Here is a 12,018-nt window from a genome sequence, read left to right on the forward strand (position 1 = left end):
CAAAGAGCTGGCTCTGCGGGAAGGACACACAAGCTGTGTGTGGTGCAGCCTCTGCTCCTCTCTGAATAAGTGTAGAGGCTCTGCATACCTTGCCTTCTCTGGGAGAGCTGTGGGAAGATGACACACACACAGGGAACAGCTGAGGAGTAAGTGTAGTGAGGAGCCCCCAGCCCCCTTCAGTCTACCTTCACCATGGAGAAGGGACCCAAGGACTGCACCCAAGAAGGGCACCCAGAGCAGGAGCTTTGGGCCCAATGCTGACTGTGGGATTCCACCCTGAGAGAAGCCAGTAATTCCAACAATATTCAGCTGATTAAAGTAATTTTAGAGAGAAAAGCACGTGGGGTTGGAAGCCCTGGCATTGTCAACAGGCCAGTGACTTTCTTTAATCCAAGGTGAGAAAGGTGAATAGTAAGGTTAGAGCAACAGGCATGAGAGAAGCATCCACACAGCTCTGGTGTCACCAGCTTTCAGATCCCCTTGAGCACAAGCAGACCAAGAGGAAGATTGGACAATTCCAACAGGGAGGTAATTATTGCACTTCATGATCTTTCTGGCCTCCAGACTTCATTAAAATGATACATGATTAGCACAATCAGCATTTCCTAGCTTCACTGAGGTTTAGTTCCAGTGGGAAACACTGCACCCCAGGCACTGGGACCTACTTAACAGAAGCTCCCACACAGAGCTGCATGCACAGTCTGGTGACCCCATCAGAGCACTTGGCCAGTGAGCATCCTGGGCAGACAGACAATGAGGGTTGTAATCTCTTCAGAGGAGTCCTCATGGGGTGCATCCCTGACTTGGTCAGGAGTGGCCTTCACACAGATTCCTGAGTTGTCTTCTCTGCTCAGGTGCAGTCATCCTCTCTCTATCTCCTCCTACTCTACAACATAGCCACCCACATCTCTCCCTATCAGAACATGCAGCAGCCGTTACTGAGAGCCAAGGACTCATCTGCTCCTGGTGCAACATTTGAGGAAGATACAAGGAGTGCCTGCCTCATGGAAAGACAGAGAGGACAGAAAGACAGACACTGCAATGAAGACACTAAAAGCAAAGTTGTTCACCTTCTGTACATAAAAACAATGGAGTTGGTCAAAATGTAGATGGTAAAGTCTTTCTAGACAGTTAACTAAGCCACTGTATTAATTTGAGAACATGAGAAACCCCTCTGGACTTGCACATTTATTTCCATATATTAAGTGAATGGTTTCATGTCATTTCTAGCTCTAATATAATGACTGTCCTATGCAGGTTAGTCTCTTTCTCTTAAACATGACAGAATATGGCAATTGCTGCCCAGGAGGATAAGTCTTGGCTGAGGCTGGAGAGAAAAAATTGCTCCCAAGTTAATTCCCTGACATTACAGGAGCTAGAGTGATGATCTGTATATGTGTTTTTCCGTCACGTTATAGAAATATTTCTATGAAGATGGATGTCAGTTATTAAATAATTCAAATGTCATTTATGTTCTATAATATTTCTTCCTAATATCACTAATGACACACTTCCACTGTCCCAGTTCCATATGTTCATTATGGTACAACACTTAAATAACCCTTCCTGTTGACTGGGTGAGTTTCCCATGCACCAGGAACCTGCCTCCACACAAGCAGTGGAGCATAATCAAGAGTAGCATAGAACAATTTGCCACAGAGACCTGGAGAGAAAAATGGACACCTGACACTGGTACTGGGAACTCTTCACACTAAGGAGGGACCTGAAAAGATTCCCACACAGAGCAAGAACTGTCACTGATTACATACTCTGTAGAGATTCAGCCCCTGAACCCCTCTGAGTAACTGAAGAGGCCCCACCCTGCCTTCTCCTGGGGGAGCTGTGAGGGAGGAGGGTCAGTCAGGCAGCACCTGAGGAGTGAGTGCAGTGAGGAACTTCCAGGCCTCTTCTCCCTGCCTTCCACATGTGGGAGAGAGCCTAGGCCTGTACCCAATAAGGGTGCCCACCCTTTCTGAGTGTGGCTGCCACCATGGTATTGATCCAATATGCCCACAATGTTCAGCCCCTGGTACTGCTTTAGGAAGAAAAGCGATGGGGTTACCTGTTGTCAACTGGTGAACATTTCCATGACCTTCCTTAATCCCTTGTGACAAAGGCTAGTGAGGCAGCACCACTGGGGATGACAGAAGCCCCCACACAGCTCTGGGATCACCAGCATCTATCCATTCAGCCAACCTACAGCACAGACATTATACAGAATTAGTAAAGGAAGAATTGCCAATGCCAACACCAAGGTACGTACCTATTGCATTCCCTGATCATTATTAGCTCTGAACTTAAAGGTGTAAACTCATTACAATTTACATGTGCGAGAAAAACATTCCAAGCTCCACTCAGGGTTGCAGCACAGTAGGGAACACTGTTCTCAGAGGAACTCAGAGATCCCTCTGAGTTCCCTCTGCAGGGTGAGTGGTGCAACCACCAACTGGAGAACAGAGCCTGATTGAATAAACATGCCAATGACCTTCCTCAACCCAGGTGGAGAATAGCAGGGAGGCAGCAGCAGCAGGAGGAAAAAAGCCCACCCTACATCTCTGGACTCAGGGACACCTGGGTCCCCATTAGCACAGGGAGAATCCAGCATGGGCCAAGTGAAGACCACATAGTTTCCTCAGGAAGGTATCTCTCATTTCAGCTCTCATTCCCATCTCTATTTGATTAAAACTTACAAAACACATTATGTTTTAAACCAGCAAGCCCTACACTAGACAGCACTGGAGAGTGAGCAGGGTAGGCCCAGTCCAGGGTGTGTGTGGCCTTGGGCAGGTCTCCTCACTCTGTGTTTCAATCACTCCCTCTGGATAAGACCAGAGATGAGGACCAGCTCACATACAGGTAACCCTCTGAGAGCAGGCACCAGGGATGGGTCCACATCTGAGAACTTTGGAAGGGGATGTGTGAATCTCAGCCCTTGCCCACAACCACTTCTTTGGGGACAGAGTTCAGAAATGCTGGGCTCACAGCATCTTGACCTGAACAAGCAGATTTCATCCCTGGCCTACTGGAACATCATCCCTGCAGCTTCTCTGGCCTCAGTCAGAGCTTCTCAGCCAATGGCTTGATCTTCGGACAAAAATGAAGGCACCCATTGTGACCTCTCAACCTGCACAGCAGAGTCCTTTTAAATGCACATACAATGAGATGGAAAATAATTTGTTTCATCTGTTTTCTTTTTTTTCATTGATTGATTCCCTTTTTGTTGTCTGTTTGGATTGTTGTAGTTATTAATGTTGTCATTATTGGATAGGACAGAGAGAAATGGAGAGAGGTGGGGAAGACATAGAGAGAGGGAGAGAAAGAGAGACACCTGCATACCTGCTTCACTGCCTGTGAAGCAACTTCCCTGCAGGTGGGGTGCTCAAACCTGGATCAAACCTGGATCCTTAAGCCAGTCCTTGCACTCTGCGCCCACCTGTGCTTAACCTGCTGCACTACAGGCTGAATCACTTTATCTCATGTTTTCTTAGAAACATCTCAGTGTGGTCACAGGGCACAGTGGAAGGTAGCTGAGAGGGTGCAGGAAGGTAACTATGTCCTGGTGTCATACTGTCTGAGGACACAGCACTCTGACTCAGTAGCAAGCACTGGTCCTGGTATTTTCTCTGAAAATCTCTGAGGTCTAGCATGGGGGAACTGATGGAGGGGCTCAGGTGGGGGCTGCTCAGTCTCTTGTCCCACAGGGGCTTCCTCCCCTGTTGTCTGAAGTTGCTGTAGTAAGAGATTCCTGTGGGCAGGGCTCAGCATTAAGGAACATTTTCCTCTTTGAGAAGGAGAGGGGAACCCCAGGCGCTCGGGCTCCAACAGTAAAGGGAGAGCAGTGTGCACACTGACTGAGGAGCTTGTCACCCAGGGTGGTTCTGCATTACTCTAAAGTTGTTCTCACCCCTTGCCTAGCACCCCCAGGTTCCCTCCTCTCCCCCACTGCTGAGGAGACTTGGCTGCCCTAAAGAGGCCTCCTTGCTCTTTCCCAGGTCATGACTCAAGCCAAGGCTCCACATCAAGATGGCAGCACCAGTGCAACACAGTCCACAGCTCACAGCAACCACCTGCCCCAGAGCAGCTCCATGGAGGACAGCGCTTGACAGAGGACTCTATAGATCCCACATCAGAAGGGAAGCAGCTGAACCCTTCCCTATCATGTACTCTCTGTGTACCCCTGAAGGAAGTATGTAAACTATAAATTATAAAGTGTAAACTGTAAACTGTACGGGGCCACCTGGTACCTTCAGCCAGTGGCCTCTCCTGTTGGAAATTAAACATGTGCCTTTTTAATGCACTCTTTTTGCCTGGGCTCCTTGCTTTCTCCCCACAGCCTTATCAGGGTTAGGCAGAATTTGGGAGGGAGGGCTTGGAAGGTAGTGAAGACTGGCATCCCAGGAATACTTCAGAATACAGCTACTCTCTTCCCTGATCCAGCTATCTGGTCTTATTTCCAGCCATGACATCATCTCCCGAGACAATAACTTGAATCCACCTGCATGTCAGATGTCAGGAAAAGAAAAAAAATGTCCGGGATTCACACTTTCCTAGAATCTGACCCACTAGGGAAAGAGAGAGAAAGGCTGAGAGTATGGATTGACTTGCCAATGACCATGTTCAGCGGGGAAGTAATTACAGAAGCCAGACGTTCCTCCTTCTGCACCCCATAATGACCTTGGGTCCATACTTCCTACGTGTTAAAAAATAAGAACACTATCATCAGGGGTGGTGATGGGATATGGAGTTCTGGTGGTGGGAATTCTGTGGAGTTGTACCCCTCTTATCCTATGGTTTTTATCAGTGTTTCCTTAGTATAAATAAAAAAAAATATTTTAGACACCTACTTTTACCATAGTAATATAACTTTGTGATTGTCACTGAAAGGGGCTTTCATCAGTTTATTCATTCATTTGATAATTCCTATTATAAATTAACCATACAAAAACATATTTGAGACAAGAATGATTAATTGTTTCTGAAGTTTAAAAAATATTTTATTTACATAGAACCGCAGTCAAAAATAGTAACACTAAAACCTTATAAGTAATGCAAAATAGAGCACAATGACAAGTTATAGGTATGAAAAGAAAACCTTAAAATATTCCAAATAACTTCTTCTGATAAGTAACTAGTTAAGTAAACTTTTACTTAGAATCTTTCAACAATTGTCTAAGAATAAGGATTGTCTTTCCATTTCTTGGTATCAATTTCTATTTCCTTGAAGAGTGACTCATAGTTTTCAGTATACAAGTCTTTCACTTCTTTGGTCAGCTTTACTCCTAGGTATTGATTTTGTTGCAACAGTGAATGGGAGTGATTTCTGGATGTCTTCTTCTTCAGTATAGTGTTCGCATAGAGAAATGCCACTAATTTTTGTACATTGATTTTGTAGCCTGATACCTTGCTATATTGTCTAATAACTTCCAGTAGGTTTCTACTGGATTCTTTAGGTTTTTCTATGTATACTACCATGTCATCTGCAAATAGTGAGAGTTTGACTTCTTCCCTTACAATCTGTATTCCTTTGATTTCCTTCTCTTGCCTGATTGCTATGGGAAAAGCTTCCTATACTATGTTGAAGAAGGTGCCGGGAAAACTGGGTTATAACATGCAGAAGAATGAAATTGAACCACCTTATCTCACCAGAAACAAAAATCAACTCCAAATGGATCAAAGACCTGGATGTCAGACCTGAAACTATCAAATACTTAGAGGAAAACATTGGTGAAACACTTTCCCACCTAAACCTCAAGGACATCTTTGATGAAACAAACCCAATTAATTGCAAGGAAGACTAAAGCAGAAACAAACCAATGGGACTACATTAAATTGAAAAGCTTCTGTACAGCCAAAGAAACTGTCACACAGACAAAGAGACCCCTCACAGAATGGGAGAAGATCTTCACATGCCAAACATCAGACAAGAAACTAATCACCAAAATATACAGAGAACTCAGCAAACTTAGCACCAAAAAAGCAAATGACCCCATCCAAAACTGGGCAGAGGATCTGAACAGGACATTCACTTCAGAGGAGATGCAAAAGGCTAACAAACTTATGGAAAACTGTTCCAGGTCGCTGATTGTCAGAGAGATGCAAATTAAGACAACATTGCGATACCACCTCACTCCTGTGAGAATGGCATACCTCAAAAAGGACAGCAGCAACAAATGTTGGAGAGACTGTGGGGACAGAGGAACCCTTTTACATTGCTGGTGGGAATATGAATTGGTCCATCCTCTCTGGACAGCAGTCTGGAGAACTCTTACAAGGCTAGACATAGACCTTCCATATGACCCAGTAATTCCTCTCCTGGGGATATACCCCAAGGATTCTATAATGCCCAACCAAAAAGAGGTGTGTACATCTATGTTCATAGCAGCACAATTCATAATAGCTAAAACCTGGAAGGATCCCCGGTGCCCAACAGCAGATGAGTGGCTGAGAAAGCTGTGGTACATATACACAATGAAATACTATGCAGCTATTAAGAACAATGAGCCCACCTTATCTGACCCATCTTGGTGGGCAGAGCTAGAAGGAATTCTGTTAAGTCAGCTAAATCAGAAAGATAAAGATGAGTTTGGGATGTCCCCACTCATCAACAGAAGTTGAGAAAGAAGAACAGAAAGGGAAATTAAAAGCAGGATCTGATTAAATCCAGAGCAGGGCACCAATGTAAAAACACTGTGGTGAAGGGGAGGGTGGCCATTGGGCTTCCCAGCATGGTGGAGGGGGGGGGCTTGCATGGGTGGGGGATGGTACAGTCTTTTGGTGGTGGGATTGGTGTTTATGTACAATCCTATTAAAATGTAAACATTATATAAACCACTATTTAATTAATCTGAGAGGTGAAAAACTGATGATATGTCTAGAACTTCTTAAAACACAGACTGAGTCTTTTTAATACATAGGCTGTCTTTGATATGTTCTCTCCCAAAAGCCTAGACCAGGGAGAACAGAAGCAACCGACAGCACAGCTATATACAAGATGCTGGGTACTATACCCCAAACCCTATCAAAGGGACTTTCCAAAGTTAACCCTATCACCAAATAATGTGATGATAACAATAACTATCCATTGTCTTCTTGAACCTTAAGACAATAGGAACCTCACATTTCCACTATAGACCCTATATTTCCCCCAGTTCTGGAACCTTAGGGTGGGGCCCACTTTTCTGCATGCTGCTCTCAATTCAGATCAAATAATATTGCATCAGCGGATCGCAACCTAATCAACATGAGTACCACCCCAGCATGATTCACTTCAGACTGTGACCAGAGACTTCAGGTGTGGAATAACAACCCTTCAGCTTCATCTCTCTGGTGAGACCTTTCCTTTCATAGTATTCTCTAATTCCATTCCAGGTGGTCCACTCCCCAATAAAGTCCCCAAACCTGGATATAGTCCATGTCCCCTGAGATAGAGCATAGGTTCACCCGTGCCCATAAACTAGGGGAAAAATACATAACTGAAAGCAGAAGTACACAAGAGCATGCAGGGAATACCCCCAACACTTCATCTGCACTATTACAGTCTTTAGGTCCATGATTGTTCAACAATTTCTTTGGCTTTGTATGTTAACTCTTTTCAGCCACCAGGTTCCGGATGCTGACCAGACTTCCCTGGACAGAGGACCCCATCAATGTGTACTGGAGTGCCACTTCCTCAGAGCCCCACCCTACTAGGGAAAGAGAGAGACAGACTGGGAGTATGGATCAACCAGTCGACATCCATGTTCAGCAGGGAAGCAATTACAGAAGCCAAACCTTCCACCCTCTGCAACCCACAAGAACCCTGGATCCATACTCCCAGAGAGATAGAGAATGGGAAGGCTATCAGGGGAGGGGGTGGGATGTGGAGATCGGGATATGGGAATTGTGCAGAACTGTAGCCCTCTTATTCTATGGTTTTGTTAAAAAAAAAAGAAAAAAGAATTTTTCTATGAAATTAGCAACTTTGTAAGTTACTAAGTTCTCCAAGTAGGCAAAATAATATTTCATTCCTAAAATAGTCTTTCCTGGCTAATGAATTTATATGCCAGTAATTAGGCAAGTGGTATGGATTTGTGGTGAAATGAAACAAATTTATCTTAGATGTGTTTAGTTTAGCCCAAATCTTTTACTTGTATACCTTAAAGCAGAAGTACACGAGAGTTTATAGTGAGTATCCCCCTAACATTTCCTCTCCACTGTTCCAAGCTTTGGGTCCATGATTGCTCAACAATTTGTTTGGCTTTGTATGTTAACTCTCTTTTCAGTCACCAGGTTCCAGATGTCATGAGGATGCCAGCCAGGCTTCCCTGGACTGAAGACCCCACCAATGTGTAGCTCTGCTTCCCCAGAGACCCACCCTACTAGGGAAAGAGAGAGGCAGACTGGGAGTATGGACTGACCAGTCAACACTCATGTTCAGTGGGGAAGCAATTACAGAAGCCAGACCTTCTACCTTCTGCAACCCACAATGACCCTGGGTCCATGCTCCCAGAGGGATAGAGAATGGGAAAGCTATCAGGGGAGGGGGTGGGATATGGAGATTGGGTGGTGGGAACTGTGTGGAGTTGTACCCCCTCCTACCCTATGGTTTTGTTAATTAAACCTTTCTTAAATAAAATAAATAAATAAAAACTTTAAAAATAAAAAATATACATATATATATTCGGTTTGAACCCCGGCTCCCCACCTGCAGGGGAGTCGCTTCACAGGCGGTGAAGCAGGTCTGCAGGTGTCCATCTTTCTCTCCTCCTCTCTGTCTTCTCCTCCACTCTTCATTTCTCTCTGTCCTATCCAACAACGACAACAACAATAATAACTTCAATAATAAAAAAGGACAGCAAAAGGGAATAAATAAAATAAAAAATAAAAAATATATATATATATATATATTCTTTATGGAAGGGAGATAGTGAATTACAGTCTCTTCCTTCTGACTCTTCTGAGACTCTTCATTCTTTCAATTACTGGTCTCTACTACTTTACATATTTAAGAGTTTTCTTTATTTTTTAAAAGATTTATTTAGGGGCTGGGTGGTGGTGCACTTGGTTGAGTCCATATATTACAATGCTCAAGGAGCCATCTTTGAGTCCCGGTTGCCCACCTCTAGGGGGAAATTTTTGCAAGTAGTGCAGCAGGGCTGCAGGTGTCTCGCTCTCTCTCTTCCTCTCTATCACCCCCTTCCCTCTAGATTTCTAGCTGTTTCTATCCAATAAATACATAAACAAATGTAATTAAAGATTTTTAAAAGATTATTTATAAGAGAGAAAATAAGAGAGAAGAATAAGAGCTAGCAAACCAGAACACTGTTCAGCTCTAGTATAAGGTTAGGCCATGGAATCTATGGTACCTGGGGGCACAGACATATAAATTGATGCTCTCATAGGGTTCTGTCTTCCTAGACCTAAGTGCTTTATTTCGTCTTTATTTTAAAATGTGATCTTTATGAATGTAGAGATTATGATTTGTACAGTACTGCTTGCCTAGGGCCTTGTATGAATTAAATACTTCTTAATGAATATTTGTTAAATAAATGAAGTCAAGATCTTTAGACATTAGATAAAAATAAATAAAGAAGCCAACAGGGCAACATCAACTTGAAAAACTTCTGCACATCGAAAGAAAACACCACCCAAAGAGACTCAATACAGAATAGTAATAAAAGATCTTTAAATGTCATATATCAGACAAAAGGCTAATAGCTGAAACATGTAAAGAGTTTACCAAATGCAACAAAAATAAATAAATAAACAAATAAATAAAATAAGAGAGTAACCAAATCCATAAGTGGAGATAGGATATTCACAAAAGAAGAAAAGAAGAGATCCAAAAGGCCAACAGACATATGAAAAAATGCTCCAGGTCACTGATTGTCAGAGAATGCAAATCAAAACAATGAGATATCATGTCACTACTGTGATGATGTCATACAGCAGAAAGAATAATAATAACAAAACTGGAGAGGGTGTGAGAGTAAAGGAACTCTTACACTGCTCATGGGAATGTAAATTGGTCTAACCCCTGTGGAAAGCAGTCTGGAAAATTCCAAACGTTGGAAATGGACTCTCCTACCCTATGATCCTGCAATTCCTCTTTAGGGATGTGTCCAAAGGAATTAAACACACCCATCCGAAAAGATCTGTGTATACCTATTCACAGCAGCACAGTTTATAATAGCCAAAACATGGAAACAGCCTAGGTAATCAACAACTGATGGCTGTCTGAGGAAGTTGTATCATTATGTTACTATTGCCTTTTTCTTCCGCTTATATCCAGAGACAAGCTTGACAATATCAACTTTCCAACTCCAATAATCTGGTGAGACCTTTCTTAACACTTGGGACCACCTAGCTCCATTTCAAATGGTGCATTCTCTAACAAAGTTATAGACTAGGGTCTAGTGTATAGGGTATATGTGTACATGTATCCATAAGTTAGGGGTAACTAAATACATCAAAGTAAAAGTTCTCAACAGTCTGTTGTGTTTATATTTAGATCTAATAGCCTTGGCAAGCAAGTAAAGAAACCTAAAGAAGGCAGCACAGTCTAATCTAAAATGTACTACTTAGGCCTAGTCACTCTCTATTCTCTACCCCTTACTTCACTTCTCTCAATCACTCTATCTACTCAACTAAGAAAGTAAGTAAAATGTGCCTCCTAATCTGTTCTGCCAGCACCATCATTATTGTCACCTCTTAATAAACTTTAGAAGAAACACTGTATACAATTGGTCAAGAGATATAATAGCAAAAATTATATATCAACTAAAGGATAATTACTGTCTCTATAACCTTTATCAGATCATCAAACAAGTAAATGCAGTACAGTTTAAGGTTAGTTTAGACCACATTAAAATTCTAGGTATCTTTTCTTCCTAACTCAAGACCAGACCCAATAAACCTAGTAACAGTTTGGATACAAAAAATGACACTCAGCATTTCAATAACTGAGAGAAAGTCAACTCATCATATAAAGAACTAAAAAAGTTGTAAAAGGGTAAGAAACTGGATCACTTAATGATGGATGGTCTTTTTGGCCAATAACAGACCAACCCATCATCTGGGTGTGACTCAAGTTAGGGGAACCTTGGATTTCTGTTGTTATAGCGGTCTGGTGTCGGGCTGCACCGCGGAGAAGAGAGCGGACGTCCAGAGCAAAGGGGTACACAAATCTTTATAATATGATGGGGGGGGAGGTTTGGTTCAGACCACGTGGAGCCAGCCGGCCATGGCCGACCACGGGGGGAGAGCAGGGAGCGAGACCTCAGAGAGGGAGAGCCGAGAGCCCAGAGAGAGAGGGGAGGGGTGAGGGGGCTTTTTATTGGGCGACAACCAGGGGTGACGTGTAGGGCCAGGATTGATTGAAAGGGGGCACTCTAGGATTTAGCGGGGGCATAGAAAAACCTGGGGGCGGAGCCAGTATTGGTTGAAAGGGGGCACCCTAGGATTTAGCTGGGCATAGAAAAACCTGGGGGCGGAGACTGCATCAGAATAAGTCCTCAGCAACAGATTTCCATATAGATATGGCGGGCCTGGACCTTTACTAGATCCCTCTCTCCATCATCAGTGGTCACTTCCATCAGGAACATCATCATAAGCCCACTCATGGGGCCTCTCCAGAACCTTGCCCTCACAGTAGAGCAGCAATGGCAGGGACTACACCACTCTCCAAACGGAGGCTGGGTCATCCTGCTCTGCCACTAAAGGAAGACTGGTCCTGAAATGAGTGAAACCTAGAATGTTCCCAGTTGTTACCAGAGGCTGTGAGCTCAGACTCACAGCTAAATGTGAATATAAATACACCTTGTATCTGATCGACGAGGTAAACAGTTAATTGTCTATGTATACTTTTTCAAGTTTGGGAGCTACTCTTTTTTTATTTTTATTTTTTATTTTTTTATTTAAGAAAGGATTAATTAACAAAACCATAGGGTAGGAGGGGTACAACTCCACACAATTCCCACCGCCCAATCTCCATATCCCACCCCCTTCCCTGATAGCTTTCCCATTCTCTATCCCTCTGGG

At 43.3% G+C, this 12,018-nt stretch overlaps 1 long non-coding RNA gene across 1 annotated transcript in view; it reads left to right on the forward strand.

The window, feature by feature from the left end:
* Nucleotides 1–305: 305 nt before the first annotated feature.
* LOC132540437 (uncharacterized) overlaps nucleotides 306–12,018 on the forward strand; it is a 269,980-nt gene continuing 258,267 nt past the window's right edge. The window contains exon 1 of the long non-coding RNA XR_009551623.1: nucleotides 306–528. This is a non-coding gene — a long non-coding RNA (uncharacterized LOC132540437). The remainder of the gene's footprint in view (nucleotides 529–12,018) is intronic.

The sequence above is a fragment of the Erinaceus europaeus genome, chromosome 9, assembly GCF_950295315.1.
Source record: "Erinaceus europaeus chromosome 9, mEriEur2.1, whole genome shotgun sequence".
Lineage (NCBI taxonomy): Eukaryota > Metazoa > Chordata > Mammalia > Eulipotyphla > Erinaceidae > Erinaceus > Erinaceus europaeus.